Source organism: Eublepharis macularius, chromosome 6 (assembly GCF_028583425.1).
Source record: "Eublepharis macularius isolate TG4126 chromosome 6, MPM_Emac_v1.0, whole genome shotgun sequence".
NCBI classification, from domain to species: Eukaryota; Metazoa; Chordata; class Lepidosauria; order Squamata; family Eublepharidae; genus Eublepharis; species Eublepharis macularius.
The window spans coordinates 77,432,958-77,447,994 of NC_072795.1; positions in this window are offsets into that span (position 1 = coordinate 77,432,958).

Consider the following 15,037-nt stretch of genomic DNA (forward strand, 5'->3'; position numbering starts at 1 on the left):
AGCAGGAGTAAATGGCTCACTTCTAGAGCTCAAATTTCCTTTGAACAATATGAAGTGAGGGGGGAAAAATTGCAGGTAGGAAAACAGTGTTGCAAACAAAACCTGTCACATGATGTTAATTTCATGCATTGAAACTGAATGAAATAAATGGAAAAGGTATTGAAATATAAATATGAATTGGCTGGTCGCATTCACTGATCAGGACACATGGGAGAGCCAGTGTGGTATAGTGGCTAGGAACTAGGTTATCCATGACTCTTTCGTGGAAGCTTTCTGAGTGCCTTTGGGCCAGTCACATACTCTCAGCATAACCTACCTCACACAGTTGTTGTGATGACAAAATGGAGGAGAGGAGAATGATGTCAACTGCTAAAAAAAGAAGTCACACTACTATTCGCCAACATACTAATCAAGGTAACTGAAACCGCATTACCTAGGAGAAGACGACAATGGGTCTAAAAATGAACCTCTAGATATGAGCATTTGAAAATATGAATGCTGTATCATTTGCTGTTATTTCTGAAAACCAGGGTTAAGAAAGTATCCAATCTCTAAAGTGAAATCATAGAATACTATTAGCTAGGGGGGGAAGTCTGTGTGTGCCTGCCTTGGTAGTGCAGGAAACATCTGGCTACCAGGGAAGCAAATATTTTCACTTGAATTCTCAAAGCCAGTTAGAATTCTGGAAGGCAGGCTGGTGTTACCACAACATATGTGTTATTGCATACTCCCTGAGATATTATTCAACAGTTTCTGAAAGGGTTGATTGAATAGCAGACCACCAAACCACTACTGAAAAGCAAGGTGTTTGGCAAGAGAAACCACATTAAGGGACTTGACAAATACCAAGTTGCTTGTGTTTAAAACATCTATTTTGTGTTTATTTTGCAAACTGTTTGTTATCATTAGAATTTTGTGGTTTAATTCACCAGAAATAAGAGATTTATATGGAAAAAAACCCAGCCATGATCGATTTAAGCTGCCCTCTGAGGCATAATCTTTTACAAACATGCTCAAAAGCAAACTACACACAATTATATGATACAGTCAGGATTTTTCTTAAACACTACATATTTTGATCATTCCTGCACTCTTTTGCATAAGGAAATATGTCCTATATCGATGTCATAATTTGGCAGGATAGTCTTGTATACAGAACTGCTTACAGTTTTGAATAATGAAGAAAAGAATATTAAGTAAATGTCAATTTTTAATTTTTTAAAAAATTATCGTATTCAGTCTGTCAGCTTCTGAAGTTGAAAAGTGCATTTTCCCCCTGTATTGGAAGAAGCCAATTAGATACCAATCACAGTTTGCATTAATTTGGATCTTCATTCCTATTGTTGTTTAATATTTCGTGTTACTTATTCACGTATAAGTAGTAGCTCTTTGGTTAACTTATAGTATATAGGGAGAAAAGGTAAAAATGGAAAACAAAGGAAAGTCAAAACAGCCAAAGCAGCAATCTTAAAGCTTTGCATAACTTCCATATTATGTTCCAGTTAAGGGACCATATAGTGGTAAAACAATATTTTACACTAATTCAAAATGCAGGCAAACATTCAGAATTTCAATTAAAGTGTTTTCAAAATGTTTGCATTATGCTTGGTGAAAAATTGGTGAAAATTCATTCCAACAAAATCTCGTTAAATTTTAGACAGTATTGTTAAGTATTGTTAAGAAACAATGACCCAGTTCTGTATGTGTTCAGCACTGGGAAATGCTTTAGTGAATTTCTACACACTGAAAAGGCCACTCCAGGAGGTGACAGCTGAACAAACATATCCCTGATCAGATAATTGGCAATAGCAGCAATCCAGCAACAGCTCCTCTATCCTGCCCACCCTAAAATAGATGATTGGTGCTATCACTGATGATCTGGTTAGACCTACAAATGTGTTTGCTCCCCAGGCTGCTGAACCGGGCTCTTTTGTGAAGTCTACTCACAGTTACTATATTTAATTATTTTGTTTTCTGAAATCCAATTACATTCACTACCGAGAATGCCAAAAATGTTCAAATTTAAAATAATCTCCTATTCAAGAAATTTTGAGTTAAGGGAAGTTCCTTTCCCTCCAAATTTTGTTTTAGTTGTATGTCCCTCCTTAAGGGGAAGCCATATTTTGATTTTTTGACATAGAAATATAAGAGCATGCAAATGCTGCTGACAGTTAATGAGATACGTGGGGGAACTTTTATTATCTGTCATGCAATTTAAGAAATATGGATGTATTTTGTGCACCTTGAACTACTTTTAGTGCCATTGACATTTTGGCCATGTTAAAAATAATACAAAAGAGAATTGTAACAAAAAAAGAAGTAGAATTTAAGTGCGGCATTCAAAGCAACCTTACATAACATGAAAAGCACTATTATTTTTTTAAACAGAAGATAAAATAGATGCTTCTGATGCTTCTTTGAAGAAGCAAAGTGTGCATGTTCTGCTTCTGTTGTGGAAAAGTCGTCCCCATAAGACAGTTCACACTCTGTTTTCATCCTTCATTCTCTTGTCCTTTGTACTTTGACAATTTCTGTATCTTTAAATCCCCTGGTCGTTTAAATCCATGTCAGATAAAGGGCGGGGGGAGTCTTTTAAAAAGCATTTCCTGAACCTCCATTTGAAGGGCAAACAGTTTAAGAAACTGACCCCAAAGAATCCATTGGCTCCAGTAGAGATGTTAATGGGCAGCTGAAAGACCTTAGTGGTTGCATGACTGATACTTGAGGACATCCTCTCACAGGAATGATTTGAGTGGAGCAGTTGATGATTTATGTAATGCACACAAGATGGAAAAAAAGACTGAAGAAGTTCTATTGGACTGAGCATTCCAGTAAGCAGAAGAGTTCTTCACTACTGAATACGTCTTTATCATAAGACTCACAGTATCATCTGAAGTACACAAACATTTATACTGTATTATTTCATAAATCTGACATCTGACCTGATTCACTTCTGATTTTTGACCAAACTGGGTAACAATGAGCAGCAATAGGGTTACTCATAGTAATTCATATAGGATAGGGAAAGGAATATCAACAGATTCCACATGTCTTTTCCCTTCATGGAAAATCATGCAAAACTTATGGAACAATGGTGCCTTCGTGGTGCAATTTCCTGTCATGACTCCGTTTCCTGGCACAATGATGACATAAATCGTGCCACAAAACAAAGTCATGATGAGAAATCATGCTGTCGTTCCATCATTCCACAAGGGAAAGACATGTGGAAACGGCCATATTTAAGTGATCTGTAATACAATCTTAAACAGAATTATACCCTTCTAAGCCTATGAACTTCAATGGACCAAGAAGGTTGTAACTGTGCTCCAGTTGACACTGTTAATCGTTCAAGCTGTACTCCAGCTTGAATTTAACAAAAGAGGTGTTGGGTTTCAAGGTGTGAACTGGATTTTTAATTTTGCAGCATGAACATAGCTTTGTTTCATTAAAATATGTACAAACATACATTGTTATTGTGCTTGCATACTCCCTCCCTTGTGCTTGCATACTCCCTTCTTTGTGCATGAAATGTGATTTAAGTTTTCTTAGTTTCAGAAACCTCAAATCAAACTCCAATTTGCCATAAGATCCCCAAACAAGCATTTCCTGCAGAATTGAATATTAACCTCAGTGTAACCCAATTTAGAATTCCAGTTTGTGAGGGGGAAAAACCCTCCAGTTTGTTGAGGTGCTTGCATTTACAACCAGTCACAATCTGTACAAAAGAGGGGGACAGTGGGAGAATGCAAACACAGAGAAATTAGTGCCTTACCAACAGAGATTTGTGCATGACATCTCTGAACACAGTCATTCTCTTTTTGAAGAAGCCAATTAAGATCCTCCTAGAAGGATTAGATCAAGTATCCCTAGCTAGACATGGGCACGATCAGAATTACGGACTGAAAATTGCCCCGATTTTGGCGTTTGTGCCATCTGGAGCGGGCTGATCAGTTCCGTCCACGGCTCCCGGTTCAGTGCTCGGGTGGGGCGCTCTATCGGGTCTCGATCGGATTGATTGGTTTACGTTCGGGATTGCAGTCTCCAGACAGTCTGGCGCCAGCCATCTGTTCCCGAGGGAATGGAGCCCCGTGGAAATGGAGCCTGGGGAATGCCGGAGCTGTTTGCCCTCCTTCTGTCACCCTGGAAACACGAATGGAAGCCCAGCTTTCCTTGATCAGCAGAACTTCCTTCCAACCATGGAGCAGCCAGAAAAGCGCGCGTCCGTCTCAACCATTTGGGAGAGGGGAGGGTGGGGGAAGGGGGTGTTCTTCTGTAGCCATGGGCACTCCAATCTCATCACTGCAAAGCCTGAGAGGCAGCTCTTACGGCCAAACACAGCCCTCCTGCATAGCAGACCCAGGCTTTATAAATAGCCATGTGCTGTGCAACAAAGTTTCACTTTCCACTCGCAGGTGGAGTGGGACAGAGGCGAGCTCTCGCTTGCCGCTTTTGGAGAGAGAAAGCGCAAGAGAGAGAGAGAGGAAGCTTTAGCTTTGGGCTTCAGCGGATAGGGAATTAGGGAATAGGGAGCTATCTCCTCTGGTCCCCCCCCCCCCGTGACAGTACCGGCACACTCCCGTGGGGACAGACCCCCCCACCCCCTGAGGGGAGGTGGCTCACCACCGCCTCCACAGGCCTGCCAGGCCCAGCAGCCATCATCCTCCTCACCCACCATTCCTTTAGCGCTGGAAACCACAGGGCACCCTCCCGCGTTGGCCTTCCCGATTCCCGATTCTGTATCGGAAACGGGACTTGATCGGTGAGGTTCGGGTACCTGGGTTCGGCGCTGCCGTGGAATCACGATCAGCTAAATCGGGATTATTTTTTGGATCGTGCCCATGTCTATCCCTAGCTGCAGAGTCCTAGCTGCCCTATGTCTCCCTTTAGTTAAAGGCTTGCTCTAACCCCCCCCCCCCCAAAAATTGGCAGAAAGACTGCACATCTGCTGCTGCAATGCTCAAATAGTATTTTGGAGAGGTTTCCTAAAGTTGAACTTGCTCATCTGTACAGCTGAGGCTTCTTAATGTACACTTCCACGTGTAAGTCTGAGCCTTCTATTAATACACTTTTTCGTACAAGTCATTTATGTTACTTGCAGGAAAGAAACGTTAGAACTGAGGCCTCAAGAAGCAAACAATACTTATTCCATCTATGTGTTTTCCACATCCTTCTCCAAGTCTGCATTAGCATAGGCTAGTCATTGTGACTTTTAACAAATCTGTCAAATTAATTACATCTCATTTCACCATGTAGTGACAAGTAACAGTATGATGAGTTGCTTCACACATGCTTGTAGATAAAAAGAAAATTTAATAGGCATTTTCAGTTTTATCCACTCAGGAATGATTCATTTTATACATTTTTATCCCTTGCTTTCTAAACACAAGCATAAGAAATAGTTTCACCTCAGGCTACATCTGTTTTTAAAGTGTTTACTATAGTCCCAACAACACCAGACCCATTTTTATGTATAAATCTACATAAAGGACTAATTTTTGCTGTAGGCTAATTTTGAAATTACATTGGATGGTTGTACCAAAAAAATTATCAACTCCTTGGTGGAAAAGAGAGAGACAGAAAAAAGCGAGAAGAAATGTTTGAATGAAGGCTGCTCTGTCCTAGATGTGATAATGTGAACACATTAAAAAATGCAACAACATTAAAAACAAGCCAAAACTCTACACAACTTGCAAGGAATTAGTTAAGATTCACTGAAATATACAGCAAAATTGCATATTATTTTTCCAAGAAAATTACGTTTCCAGATTCACCCCTAATATGACTTTTGTGATTAGCACCCTATATCTTGTCTCCTCTAGCCATGAATTCTGACATTTTGCTGATTCTGTAAATCACAAACCAGTTTAAGCATATTAATTATGTTATGCTTCCAAACAAGAACTATAGTCCTGCTACTTATACTTCTTTGGAAGATATTCTAACACTAAACAATAACCATCACCCTCCTAAAATCATCACCCTCCTGCTTTTGAATGTTTTCTGCCACCTGGCATTTTTATATTCTTGATAGAAATTGTTCATCTGAAGGGCTACTAATTTGCAGAAATTAACCAGTTAAGCTTTCTGCATCACTGCTGATTTCTTTACAGGGCCTTATTGTGTTGTAGGAACAAAAGGCACAACTGAGACTCTTCCAGTGCCATCCTATGTACTGTTGCAACTTCTCTTAAGTCCTAGCTCAACTGTTACCTTTGAGGCTATTACAGAAACTGGCTACAGTGTTAAAGCAGTGTGTATATTGCTGACTCACAGTGTGGGAAAAATGAAATACAGCAGTTTGAAGTTAATGGCGTGGGCAGAAATTTTTGTACCGTAAACTGTCCTGCTGAAGTATACAGATCAAGATGGGTGTTAGTCTGTCTGTAGCAGCAGAAAAGAGCAAGAGTCCAGTAGCAAAATTTGTGGTAGGGTATAAGCTTTTGTGAGTCACAGCTCACTTCTTCAGATACATATCTACCTAAGGTAGCCCTAAGTTGAGAAAGTGGCCTAGGAAGGGCCATGGGTCTTTCCCACCATCAACTCTATTTCTGATGATCACTTCAGGACCCAGAAACCACAGCTTATGCTTCAGATAGTGTTAACAAGATGCTATTCTGTTTCCTCCCTAAATTCTCTTATCATGTGCAATCTAACCTGCTGAAGTGCAGTTATGTATGTATGTAAAAGACTCTCTATTGAAATCCTTCAGATTATGTGACACTAGCTATGAGGACTAGAGATGGGCACAAAACGAACTACGGAACAAAATTCCGTACAGAATGGCCAGTTTGTAGTCAAAGAACCACACATTCCATTAGACCGCATTTTTCCAAACCAAACGAACTTTTCTTACCGTTCCGTTGCCGGTTTGGATACTTTTGGCACCAAACACTCCCTTGTCCAGGCAACGGTGGCAGTCTTTAGCTTGCCCCCAAACTGAGGTCTCCAGGCTTGATTGGCAGCTGTCCCTGCCAACTAGAGAGCTCCCACTCTGGCTTATCCAGCCAGGAAAAGGGGAGAGGGTTAGAATCTCCAAGGCAACTGAGGAGATAGGCCGTCAGCAGCCATGGTAACACCATGGTAACATCAATCTCTTCCTTCCAAAACTATGTTAGGCAGGTTTTTCTGCCAACCAGAGTGGTTCATTTTTTCATTCTGTGGCCATCTCTAATGAGAACTGATCCTTGTCAGTCATTGTTATAATAGATGACTCAGCATGCCTTCAACATTGGGGGGCACTTCAGGTCTTTCTGTGTGTATGTGTTACTCTCTTGATGAATAAGCTGCTTCCCTTCATCTAAGGTGGAACTCAGGACCTCAGCATTCTCAGAAGACAGCCAATAGGGCCAAATCCGCACTTCCGTACCTTCCGCTTTTCATACGCAGTAATTGCACTGGATTCTATCCCGCAATGTCCCAGTTTGTGTTCACATCCCCTCTTTTACTGTGCCAGCATCATGCTATACTCCGTTCACATCCCTGGGAGAATTGTGCGATAGGAGGCGGGTTTAGATCCGCCATCATCAATGATGACATCACGTAGCCTTTTTAAAAAAATTTAATGCTAGATTTTCACTATATTGATTTTCTGCTCAATTGCAATGGCGGGGCCACACCCCCACTGATGCCTGCGATTGGTTAATGTTACCGCTCAACTATAATTATTGGATAGCGATTTTTCGCTATGCCGATAATATATATATATATTTTAAAAACCTGGAAAGAGTTAACCTTTGCAGGCTCAGTCTGCTTATCAGAAATTACCTAGGCTCTCCTTCGGCAGTGAAACATTACTTACTTTTAAAAAAATGGCACCCCCCTCCCCTTGATGACTCCACTGACTTTTTACAACGCCACTTCCCAAATCGCTTGTGGGTGATCTTCATGAACGGGATTACACAATAGCGCTAGGAATGCCCCCTCTTTTTAAAAAAATAAATAGGACGGGGGTGTGGGCATGCCTTGGGCAGAGTCGGAACCATAAGAATTGCTTGGCAAAGAGGGACGGTGTTCCAGAAAGGCAAGAAACAAGGAATTGGGTGTGGTTAAGAGGGGGCAGTCTCTTTGGAAACTGCTTCTATTTGTTCACATCCATAGTGAGAACTGTGCGAGAAAAGCATTTGAAAGTGTGACAACCTCATCTGAGGTACAGCGCAACAGATATGATAGAATGGCGGGATTGAGGTAAGAGTATGTGAACAGCCCTCTGAGAAGCGCATAAATGGCGGGAAAATAGCGGCAAACTTGAGCTGTGTGGATTTGGCCCAGGTCGAACAGTCATCATTGGCTGAAGTACAGCAAATGCCTGAACCAGAAGCAAATGGAAGCAAGCAAGCAAATGGAAGCAAGCAGCACAGGAGGATGTGGAAGCTCTACACAAGAACAAGATATGAATTCTCATTAAACTATCTAAGGGTCATTGGATGTGAATGGGTTTTTAAAGCTAAACAGTATGCAAATGGTGAAGTTGAGAGGTACAAAGACAGATTAGTAGATTAAAGATACTCTCAGATTTATAGATCAGATTTATGGATCAGATTATGACCAAACTTTTGCACCAGTTGTAAAATATTCCACCATCAGGGTGCTTTTAAGCATAGCAGTATCCAGAAACAAGCAGAACAGATATACACAGATATAAAGACTGTATTTTTGCATGGTGAAATTACACATGCTACAGCCACCAGGATTCAAAGATGAAAACAACTATTTAAACATCTAGTACGTAAACTTCAACAATGATTTTATAGGTTTAAGCAAGCTGCTAAATCACGGAATGATAAATTCAGCAAAATGTTACTCAATCTAGGCTTTAAACAAGGCCAGTTTGGTGTAGTGGTTAAGAGCGGCAGGACTCTAATCTGGAAAACTGGGTTTGATTCCCACTTCTCTGCTTGAAGTCAGCTGGGTGACCTTGGGTGAGTCACAGCTTCTTGGAGCTCTCTCAGCCCCACCCACCTCAAGGGTGATTGTTGTGAGGATAATAATTGCACTTTGTAAACCACTCTGAGTGGGCATTAAGTTGTCCTGAAGGACAGTATATAAATCAAATGTTGTTGTTGTTGTTACAAAAATGGAAGAGGGACATTTATTTTGATTTATGTTGATGATCTGATTGTTTACCATGAAATCAAGATGATTGTGCTGAAATAGTTTCTCATCTATAACAACAACAAGAAGGAAACAGAAATGAAACTTTAGGGCAACACTAACTTTTACTTGGGAATGTAGATTGAAAAGGAACCAGATGGCAGTTGCCTTCTTAGTCAAAAACAGAAGATATTGCAACTTCTGGAAAGTTTTGGCCTAGAGCATGTTAATCCAATGCTCACACCAATGGAAACAGGGTTTTTTCAAAGAAAAGGAACTAAATAAACCTCTACCAGACAATAACAGGTACAGAGCTGTCATAGGTAAACTTCTTTACCTTAACGATGACAACAAGACCTGATATTGCAACAGCTTTAAATATACTATCCAGGAAAGTAAGCAAACCCACCATGAACTGTTGGACTTCAATAAAAAGATAATGAAGTATTTAAAGGGTACTGCAGACTCTAAACTTAGGCTGCCAGCTACCAAAAATACTACACTATTGGGATATGTTTATGTAGCCTGGTCTGAAGAAAATTCAGACTGGAGATCTGCTACTGGTTATGTATTTTGCTACAGAGGTGGAGCTACAAACTTGGCATGTCATAAACAAGAAATTGTTGCTCTTTCCTTCACTGAAGCAGAACTTGTATCAGCTTCAGAAGTGTGCAGAGAGTTAGAGATGTTTTTAATGTTACTTGAGGGTTTTGGCATTGCTGAACTCTACCAATTAAAATGTTGTCCATGATTTCCAGCTATACAATTCACTTTCGGATAAGCTTCTGAACTTAGCTTCACTAGCAAACTGGTAACTATTTTTCAAATGATTTTAAGGTTGTTATGGGGTGGGAATTTCTTCTTCCAAAATTCACCTTTTTAGATATAACCATTGATTCTTCTTATTCTTCTTTTTTCGTTTAAGGATTTCTCTTTTTTTTCTCTTTCATTTCTCTTCAAAGAGAAATCAAGGTGCCCTTTTGTAACTTCACCCCTTGCAGTTGTTTTATATACCCCAAGGTGGTGTTCAATATAGAGGCATATAAGAAGCTTGGGAATACTCTGCCTACCTCTGAGCATCTACAGAGTGAAATTCTGAAATTTTTCATGATCTCCCTTCCTGCTTCTCCAAATTCTCTTTGAGGAAAAGGGAATTGATTAGCAACTGACTCCAAAATCCTAAAAAAACAAGAAAAGGATTGTTGGATTTCAGGGAGAAACTGGGTAAAGAGGAATTAAAAGAAATTCTCTTAACTACCATAAGTTTTTCACAGTTTAATAAGATGGTCAATGGAAAACACCCTCTCTCAATAATTACTGCATGTAATACTTTCTTAAATATTGGCACAATGTATACTTAAGTATATTTTCATAAGTATTGGCACAATGATTACATGGTGCCAAATCCTAGGTATTATGTCTGTATCATTAACTTCCTTAAAAACTTTTGCCAAAACTTCTGCCCACCAGGTTGGGTTTGATTTAAGTAATTCAGGTGGAACCATGTCAGGGCCAGCAGCTTTATCTGACTTAATTTGCATTATTAAAGTTCTAACTTCTTCAGTTAAGAAAGGAGGCCACACATTGGTGCTAGTATGTAAAGCCAGCTGAGCATTTGAGTCAGCCACAGTTGGATTAGAAAACCAAGCTTTAAAATGTTGTTTCCAACAGTTAGCAGAAATATATGAAACCAGAGATCTAGAATTAAATTTTTCCAGTATAGTACTTGTTATGTACTGGCCGTAGCCTGAATAAAAGTTGCAGTACAACAAGGCAATACCCGATACAGAAGAAAGACTACACAATGAAAAATCACCTGGGAATTTAGAAAAATATTCAGTTGTTATTGTTCAACAAAAGGACAATCACTGTGTGAAAAATTCATCCAATGTGCAAACAGTGCATTCATATACTCTAATAATCTCTAAGAGTGTCCTTATCTCACAGTCCAAACCATGCAGGGAACTCCATGCCCTGTTCCGATCCTCTTAGGAACAAGGCAAGTACTCCGTGGGTAGAAGAGATGGTAAGTATGAGTCTTCTGATCCTTAATATATTTGATGTCTTTTCTTCTCTTTTCTTTCCATACAGGTGTCTTCCCAGATGTTATTTGTAGTGTTCAACCAAAAAGCAGCCCTAACTGCAACTGGCTAAGCAGCAGATTTCGTCCTCATGACTTCCTCAGGGGCTGGTGGAACACCTGTACTCATAGACGTATATCTCACCACCCAAAGAGCGACACGTGTATCAGTACTCACGTAAATAAAAGTTAGGCTTCCCCGACCTGATTCTAATTGGAGGTTTCAGTTGACAAGCAGCCAATGGCCAGGTCTAAATAAAGGCCAATCACATTCTTGTAAATATGTTATAATGTATATAGTTCATGCAAATGATGGTATCCTAGAGTGCTTGTTACTATTGGTCGTTGGTCAAGTCAGGTGCAGGGTTTGTACATATATATTGAGGGGTTCTGTTCTACTGTGTGTCTGTCTGTTCTGGTTGGCAATAAAGCACGTTGTTGAGCTGAAATCACTCTAGGCTGAAATCATTCTGAGCTCCAGGCTCAGTACTCAATAGTACTCCCAAAAAGGTTACTATCTTTCTGCTTTGTGCCCCAAATTAAATGGTCCCACTCCAGTCCCAGGGCTGTTACTAGAGGTGGGCACGATCCAAAAAAAATACCGATCAAGCTGTTCATGGATCCGCGATGGCGACAATCCCAGATCACCAATCCACACCGAACAAGTCCTGTTTCCAATCGGGGATCGGGGATCGGGGAGGCCAAAGTGGAGGGGTGCCCCCCACACACACTTAGAGCAGAGGGGGAAAAGTTTTTAACCCGGCGATGAGCCACCTCCCCTCAGGGAGGGGATGTTTTCTCTCTCTCTCTCTCTCTCTCTCTCTCTCTCTCTCTCTCTCTCTCACACACACACACACACACACACACACACACACACACACACTTAGAGCAGAAGGATTTCTCTTTTTTCTCTCTTTCATTTCTCCTCAAAGAGAAATCAAGGTGCCCTTTTGTAACTTCACCCCTTGCAGTTGTTTTATATACCCCAAGGTGGTGTTCAATATAGAGGCATATAAGAAGCTTGGGAATACTCTGCCTACCTCTGAGCATCTACAGAGTGAAATTCTGAAATTTTGCATGATCTCCCTTCCTGCTTTTCCAAATTCTCTTTGAGGAAAAGGGAATTGATTAGCAACTGACTCCAAAATCCTAAAAAAACAGGGAAAGGATGTTGGATTTCAGGGAGAAACTGGGTAAAGAGGAATTAAAAGAAATTCTCTTAACTACCGTAAGGTTTTCACAGTTTAATAAGATGGTCAATGGAAAACACCCTCTCTCAATAATTACTGCATGTAATACTTTCTTAAATATTGGCACAATGTATACTTAAGTATATTTTCATAAGTATTGGCACAATGATTACATGGTGCCAAATCCTAGGTATTATGTCTGTATCATTAACTTCCTTAAAAACTTTTGCCAAAACTTCTGCCCACCAGGTTGGGTTTGATTTAAGTAATTCAGGTGGAACCACATCAAGGCCAGCAGCTTTATCTGACTTAATTTGCATTATTAAAGTTCTAACTTCTTCAGTTAAGAAAGGAGGCCACACATTGGTGCTAGTATGTAAAGCCAGCTGAGCATCTGAGTCAGCCACAGTTGGATTAGAAAACCAAGCTTTAAAATGTTGTTTCCAACAGTTAGCAGAAATATATGAAACCAGAGACCTCCATCTTACTTTGCTTTGCAGCTGGCACATCCCCCTCAAAAAGAACAGACCTCCCTCCTCCCCCATTATTATTGATCTATTGCCAGGGACTAGCCTTAGGGTTACCTGGTCCCCTTACCCTCCTGGCGGGGATCCTGCACTCACCTGTCTTCTTCTCCCGCATACACATGAAGCGCACACACGCTCCTGGCACCAACATGATGACATCACTTCCAGAAGTGATGGCATCATGCTAGTCCTATACAAAGCATGGGAGCACTCATGCAGCTGGCAAAACAACATCACTTACAGAAGTGATATCATCGTGTCTGCTGGGAGCACGTGTACCTCGCATGTTCCCGGGTGCCTACAGGTGGTGAGTGACCTCCAAGCAGCCAGAAATCTCCCACTGGTCACCAGTGACTGAAGGGCAATCAGGTAAACTGCCAGAAGATTGCCCACCACTGGTGGGCACCTGGGATCCCTAACTAGCCTATATAAAACCAAATAAATAAATAAAATAATTCCTAATAGGATAAAAGGCTTAAAATTAATAGAGTTTATAGAATACAGAGTACTATTAAAATATGACTCTGGTAAAACCCCCAGATTAAAACCCCAGTAATAAAATACTGATAAAATAAAATACTGATAAAATAGCTATAAAATTAAAACTAAAAGCAACAGTTGCAGCTCAGAGATACTGATAACAAGATGGCCAGGGTGAAGCTAAATAGCCAAATAAATAAAGCAACTAAAATAAAACTGAGAGTATTAACACATTTGTACCATAAAGCACAAACCCAAAACACAACTGCCCCTATAAAGGCAGTTTTATAACAAATAAAATAACAATAACAAACCAAACATGTAAAACAAGCATAACACAAACCACAGCCTCTACCATAACCTAGGTTGAATAGAATAGAATAGAATAGAATAGAATAGAATAGAATAGAATAGAATAGAATAGAATAGAATAGAATAGAATAGAATAGCCGTCGTCACACGGGCATCTCTTCCGTTAAATTTACAGCATATAGCGTCCTACCTGTTATCGGCACAGTAACGTTTCTTTGGGTCACCTAACGGCTCTTCGCGCCACCAGCTGTCCACACCGAAGCGCTCTGTTCTGTTCTCTCTAACCGCGCAGAAGCAGCTCCCCCCCTTTTTTTTTATTATTCTGGCGTTTAATTCCGCTATAACGGAATAACAGCATATAAACATTCCGTTAGAGCAAAACATTACGACCCTTTTGTTTTTCCAACTTTGAAATTATATAAATAGCCCTTTGCCCGCAGAAAACTCCCTGTCTGACGTGATCCCCATCGCTGAAGACTCTGCCATGGTGATTGAGTCATTTTTACTTCAGCAGAAAGTTTGCATTGTGTTATGTCATTATGGCGTTATAAGGACATAATAAAATTTAAAAAGGGGGAGTCGCAGGAAGAAATGGATTCTGGATTGAAGGGAGGGCATAGGATGTTGCGAGGCGAAATACATTGATGTGAGGCATTCACACTGAGGCACAAAATAGCGCGACTATCAAGCACAAAGCAGAAGAGAGAAAATCGCTACAGTGTTGGAATAAGGTGGGTGTTTGCCGGGAAATAGCGCCATTTTAGCGCTAAATAAAAGTCCATGTGATGATGGCCTAGAATAGAGACAAAATTCTTTCCTTCCCAACAACCAACACCTGGATAACAGAATAATTGAGCTCAGAGTTTTTCTAAGTGGGAGGGAAAATCCCACCAAGGTCAGCCACTTCAAAAACAACCCCTAGAAAATACAAGGGCTTTTAACATGTGGATGGACCCTTACGGTACCTCAAACCAGAATCTGAAGCCAGAATATGAAGCTGGTTTTAACTTTGGTAAATTCTCTTGCAGCTCTACTTCATTTCACGCCACCTCCATTATCTTAAAGATACAGCAACATAGCAAGCTCTTTCCATAATCCTAAAGGGGAAAAGTAGCACCAATGGAGCTCTGGCTATATTGTTTGATTTTGCTCAGGCAAAAAAATGATTTACATAAGTACCCTGTTTATACTTATTCCACTGACATAGTGGACAGGGCTGAATTAAGGGAAAGCAAACAGAACTGCTTTTCTGCATGCATCTTCACCCAAGTCTTTCCCCTTTTTATAGCTAAGCTATCCATCTTGGCATTCGCAGCTCTTCTGCTTGTTGTTCATTGAATGCAATTCACCTGCGTGTT